Source organism: Theropithecus gelada, chromosome 11 (assembly GCF_003255815.1).
Source record: "Theropithecus gelada isolate Dixy chromosome 11, Tgel_1.0, whole genome shotgun sequence".
NCBI lineage: Eukaryota > Metazoa > Chordata > Mammalia > Primates > Cercopithecidae > Theropithecus > Theropithecus gelada.
This window is the reverse complement of record NC_037679.1, coordinates 16,406,012-16,412,011: the sequence shown is the minus strand read 5'-3', so window position 1 is coordinate 16,412,011 and position 6,000 is coordinate 16,406,012. Positions and strand designations below refer to the sequence as shown.

The 6,000-nt window shown below is 42.9% G+C and overlaps 1 protein-coding gene across 5 annotated transcripts in view; it reads left to right on the top strand.

Annotated features, from left to right (window-relative positions):
* The window catches only part of R3HDM2 (R3H domain containing 2), a 188,199-nt gene that overhangs the window by 90,313 nt on the left and 91,886 nt on the right, over positions 1-6,000 (top strand). For 2 of the 5 annotated variants that reach the window (XM_025402428.1, XM_025402422.1), the window contains exon 1: positions 5,677-5,753. The exons of the other annotated variants lie outside the window; for them this stretch is intronic. The gene's annotated coding sequence lies outside the window, so the exon portion shown is untranslated. Of the gene's footprint in view, positions 1-5,676; positions 5,754-6,000 lie in introns of those variants that run through there. 5 annotated transcript variants of the gene reach the window in all.

Genomic DNA, 6,000 nt, shown 5'->3' with positions numbered 1-6,000 from the left:
GCCAGGATGGTCTCGATCTCCTGACCTCGTGATCCACCCGTCTCGGCCTCCCAAAGTGCTGGGATTACAGGCTTGGGCCCCCCCGCCCGGACTTTTTTTTTTTTTTTTTTTTGAGATGGAGTCTCGCTCTGTTGCCCAGACTGGAGTGCAGTGGCCAGATCTCAGCTCACTGCAAGCTCCGCCTCCCGGGTTTACGCCATTCTCCTGCCTCAGCCTCCCGAGTAGCTGGGACTACAGGCGCCCGCCACCGCGCCCGGCTAGTTTTTTGTATTTTTAGTAGAGACGGGGTTTCACCGTATTAGCCAGGATGGTCTCGATCTCCTGACCTCGTGATCCCCCCGTCTCGGCCTCCCAAAGTGCTGGGATTACAGGCTTGAGCCACCGCGCCCGGCCATTTTTTTTTTTTTTTTTTGAGATGGAGTCTCACTCTGTCACCCAGGCTGGAGTGCAATGGCGCAATCTCGGCTCACTGCAAGCCCTGCCTCCCGGGTTCACGCTGTTCTCCTGCCTCAGCCTCCCAAGTAGCTGGGACTACAGGCACCTGCCACCATGCCTGGCTAATTTTTGTGTTTTTAGTAGAGACGGGGTTTTACTGTGTTAGCCAGGATGGTCTCGATCTCCTGACCTCATGATCCACCCGCCTCGGCCTCCCAAAATGCAGGGATTACATGCATGAGCCACCGCTCCTGGCCGCTACATGTAACTTTTAATATTTAGAATTGGTATTTTACCATTTCAGGTGGAGTCTTGAAACCTTACCACAATATAGGTTTCTTTCGTATCCCTCTTTATGTTGTAGTTGCCTTATGTATTACATCTACATACAATAAAAACCCCATCAACTTAAAACTTTTGCTCTCAAACATCAAACATTTTAAGGAACTCAATGGGAGAATAGTCTATTATATGTCATCAAGTATTTACCATTTATGTTTTTCTTCCTTCTGGTCTTCCATATTTTGTTGTATTATTTTCTTTTTGTAAAATGTCCTTTGACCATTCTTTTAGTGCAGATCTGCTACTGTGAATTCTCTCAGTTTTCCTTCATCTGAGAATGTCTTTATTTCATCTTTATTACTGAAGGATATTTTCTCTAGATATATAATACTGTATTTATAGTTCTTTCGTTTAGCACTTTAAAAAATATATCCCACTTCCTTCTTCCTTCTAGTTCTCATGGTTTCTTTCTTTCTTTTTTTTTTTTTTTTTTTTTGAGATGTAGTTTCATTCTTGTTGCCCAGGCTGGAGTGCAATGGCACGGCCTTGACTCATTGCAACCTCTGCCTCCTGGGTTCAAGTGATTCTCCTGCCTCAGCCTCTCAAGTAGCTGGGATTACAGGCGCCTACCACCATGCCTGGCTAAGGTTTTGTACTTTTAGTAGAAACGAGGTTTCACCACGTTGGCTAGGCTGGTCTCGAACTTCTAACCTCAGGTGATCCACCTGCTTTGGCCTCCCAAAGTGCTGGTATTATAGGTGTGAGCCACTGCTCCCAGCCTTTTTTTCTTTTTTTGAGACGGAGTTTCACTCTTGTTGCCCAGGCTGGAGTGCAATGGCACGATCTTGGCTCACTGCAACCTCTGCCTTTCGGGTTCAAGCAATTCTGCCTCAGCCTCCTGAGCAGCTGGGATTATAGGCACCCGCCACCACACCCAGCTAATTTTTGTATTTTTGGTAGAGGTTGGGTTTCACCGTGTTGGCCAGGCTGGTCTCAAACTCCTGACCTCAGGTGATCTGCCCGCCTCGGCCTACCAAAGTGCTGGGATTACAGGCATGAGCCACTGCACCCAGCCCTCATTCTGGTTTTTGATAAGAAATATGAAGCTGCCAGGCATGGTGGCTGGTGCCTGTAATCTCAGTTAGTTGGGAGGCTGAAGTGGGAGGATTGAGGCCAGGAGTTCAAGAGAAGCCTGGGCAACATAGCAAGAACTCTTCTCTAAAAAAATAAAGTAAATATAGATTAGGGGTCATGGGGGCACATGCCTGTAGTCCCAGCTACCTGAGAGCCAGAGTCAGGAGGCAGGAGGATTGCTTGAGCCCAGAAGTTCAAGGCTGCAGTGAGCTGCAATCCTGCCACTGCATTCCAGCCTGATGATAGAGCAAGACCTGTCTCTTTATATATGTATATATATATGAAAGAAATATGCAGCCATTTGAATCATTATTTCCTTCATAACAAATGCATCATTTCCTTTTGGTTGCCTTCAAGATTTTTTCTGTCTTTTTGTGTTTAGCTGTTAAATTATGATGAATCCAGGAGTTTATCATGGATTTGTGTTTATCCTGTTTGGGGCAGTTTACTGAGCTGCTTGAATCTGTTGGTTTATGTCTTTTGTCAAACTTGTGAAGTTTGCTTCCATTATTTCTTTTTTTTTTTTTTTTTTTTTTGAGACAGAGTCTCGCTCTGCCGCCCAGGCTGGAGTGCAGTGGCGTGATCTTGGCTCACTGCAAGCTCCGCCTCCCGGGTTCATGCCATTCTCCTGCCTCAGCCTCCCGAGTAGCTGGGACTACAGGCGCCCGCCACCTCGCCCGGCTAGTTTTTTTGTATTTTTTAGTAGAGACGGGGTTTCACCGTGTCAGCCAGGATGGTCTCGATCTCCTGACCTCGTGATCTGCCCGTCTCGGCCTCCCAAATTGCTGGGATTACAGGCTTGAGCCACCGCGCCCGGCCCCATTATTTCTTTCAATATTTCAGTACACTCTTTCTTCTCACCTTCTGGGACTCTAATGTCCTGAATATTAGACATTTTGGTATTGTTCCTCAGGTCCTTGATGATCTGGGGTTTTTTTTCCCCCAACGAAGAAATTTTTTTAGACCAGTCGCAGTGGCTCATGCCTGTAATCCCAGCACTTTGGGAGCCCAAGGCAGGCAGATCACCCGAGGTTGGGAGTTTGAGACCAGCCTGACCAGCATGGAGAAACTCAGTATCTACTAAAAATACAAAATTAGCCAGGCGTGGTGGCGCATGCCTGTAATCCCTGCTATTCGGGAGGCTGAGGCAGGAAAATCGCTTGAACCAGGAAGGTGGAGGTTGCAGTAAGCTGAGATTGCACCATTGCACTCTAGCCTGGGCAACATGAGCAAAACTCCATCTCAAAAAAAAAAAAGAAAGAGAGAGAAATTTTTTTTCCTTTAGTGTTGAGATTCAATATTCACATTTGATAACTCTGTTGATCTGACTGCAAATTCATTGACTCTTTTCCCTGTCATTTCTGTTCTGCTATTGAACTCATCAAGTGAGTTTTTATATTTTGGTTGTTATATTTTCCAGTTCTAAAATTTTCATTTGGTTCTTCTTTATATCCTCTGTTTCTTTGCTGAGACATTCTGTCTTTTCATTAGTTTCAAGAATGTTTGTCCTACCTTGTTGGAATATTTTTGTAATGTGAGGCTGTTAATTTCAACATTTGTGTCATCTTCTTGTTTTGACTGTTCATCTCTTTTCTTATACAAATTCAAATTATCTTGGTTCTTCATATGCCAGGAAATTTTAAATTATATCCTGGAAAATTTGAATATTATGTCATCAGCGTCAGGGTCTTGTTTAAATCCTGTGGTAAATATTGACTTTAATTTTAGCAGACAATTCAACCTGGTTGTGTTCAACTTCAAGTTCCGTGCAGCATTTTGTGAGTGGTGATTCCAAAGTCTGTTCAGTTTTTGAAGGCTTTGCAATGCTGTTTAGATCTGCCTTGCATGTATATCACCTAGCCACTCATCTGAGATTTGGCTGATGGCTATTCTTATAGTTCAGAATGACCTTAATGTTGGAGATACGTACTGAATTGTTTTAGGTGTGAAGAGTCATCATGAAAGCATGTCAAATAGGCCTGAAAAAAATTTATATGCACATATATGCATGCACATATGTATATACATAAGTTTGTATATGTATCTAGGTGATTGTTGTGCTAGTTTTGCAAATTCTCTATATGTTAGAAATTTCTCAAGTAAAAATTTCAGGGCAACAAAGAAATAAATAAAGGTCAAAAACACGTTATTCATCTGCTTAAAAACCACGAATGGCCTGTTGTGTCATGAAGTGTAAAAGTTAGATTGTTTTCAATGATCGATTTGGCCCTGCGGGATCAGCCTTCCAACCCCCTAAGGCTTCTCATCTCACTCAGAGTAAAAGCCAGAACCTGTTTTTTGTTTTTGTTTTTGTTTTTGTTTTAACCTTTTGTATGACCCTTAATGGGTCTATCTCTTATTCCTAGAGCTTATCTTAGTGCCTGTCCATAGTAAGAACCTAACCACACAAGTATTTGTCTGAATGAATAGATGTGTCTTTGTGACAGGTTTTATTGTTTTCATCAGGATGCCTTGACCATAGCTATACATTATTTTGTGCTGTTGCAGATCATGCACTGCCTGTAATGTTCATTACTTCCTGAGCAATAGAGATTATTGCTGTCTTTCCTTGGGCTCTTAAAAATTAAGATCTGAGGCCAGGCTCGGTGGCTCATGCCTGTAATCCCAGCACTTTGGGAGGCCAAGGCGGGCAGATCACCTGAGGTTGTGAGTTCGAGACCAGCCTGACCAACATGGAGAAACCCCCTCTCTACTAAATATACAAAATTAGCTGGGCATGGTGGCGCATGCCTGTAATCCTAGCTACTCGGGAGGCTGATGCAGGAGAATCGCTTGAACCCGGGAGGCGGAGGTTGCTGTGAGCCAAGATTGCACCATTGCACTCCAGCTTGGGCAAGAAGAGCAAAACTCCATCTCAAAAAAAAAAAAAAAAATTAAGACCTGAGGGTCGTAGCTAAGCTTGCCATTCCAGAGCCAAAAGTACTCAAATAAGTACTTTTCTTTCCTGGTCTCTTTTGTATCACTTTATTTTAATCTACTTATTGTCATCCCTGTACTTATACTCTCCATTAACATCCTTTTTCATCAGTTCTGTCAGTAAGATGCCTTCATGGTTTCCTTATTCCCTCATTTTATAGCCAAAGTATTTTTCTCTTCCTTTGGGGGCAAATAATAGGAAGAGGAACAGATAGCTACTGGTATCCTGTGCTGTCTGCCTTCTGCCCCAAAATGAAAAACAATTTTACTAAATATAGCTTGCTGGCAAGAAAATTCTCTATAACTAGGTTTGGTCTTAATTTTACATTTTTAAAGTCCAGCCCAGTATCTTTTAGGCAAAGATCATATCTCTGGCCTCAATTATTTTGCAGGTGAGAAAAAGGTAAGATAAATTTAAAGGTGAGCTTTTAATTCAATACCTATTTCCAACTTGTTATTCTTCACTAAAGAGACTATTTTGGTATTTCGACATATGTAGCAGAAAGGAGCTGCTGCTGTGTCTTTAAAAGCTATCCTCAGAGCAGTGTGGAGGCAGGCGTGCCACTGAAGTACTTGAATGAGAGCGAGAAGAGGAGGTGGGAGGGGGTGCTCTTACAGCCTGTGTGTGTGTGAGTGTGTCTGTGTGTGCCTGTGTCTGTGTCTGTGAGTGTGTGTGCCAGTGTGACTGTTGGCAGAGCTCTGGATGACATCTCTCTGAACAGCTGGCCATGGTCGGCTTCAGAGCTGCTTGTCAGAGCAATTAGCTAGCTGGAGCCACAACAGCAAGGATCAGTATCATTTCATTCAAGGGTGAAGGGGGCGGGAGAGGGCTGTGGGTGGGGGAAGAGGCACAGGTTTCCCAGAAGGAATTTCTTCCGGCAAAATTCCGGCAGAACAGATCTTTACAATGAAGTCTCCATTAATAATGTGAGCTCGCTGTTGGTGTAAGTACAGATCCATCTGGGGTGAGTTTTGGATAATTTTATTTATTTATATAAAAGTCCTTGAACTCCACAGACTGGGTAGAAAGAAGCTATAAAGATATTTTTCTATCTTGGCTGATTTAACTGTATAATACACAGTAGGGAAATTAGAGAATTTTGAAGTGCTAAGTTTTGTGAGGGTTTTTTTGGGCATTTTCGTTCACTGTTTTTTATCTTTAAAATATTATAAAAATTAGGTTTGCTAGAACTTTTACTCTATTCAGATTTT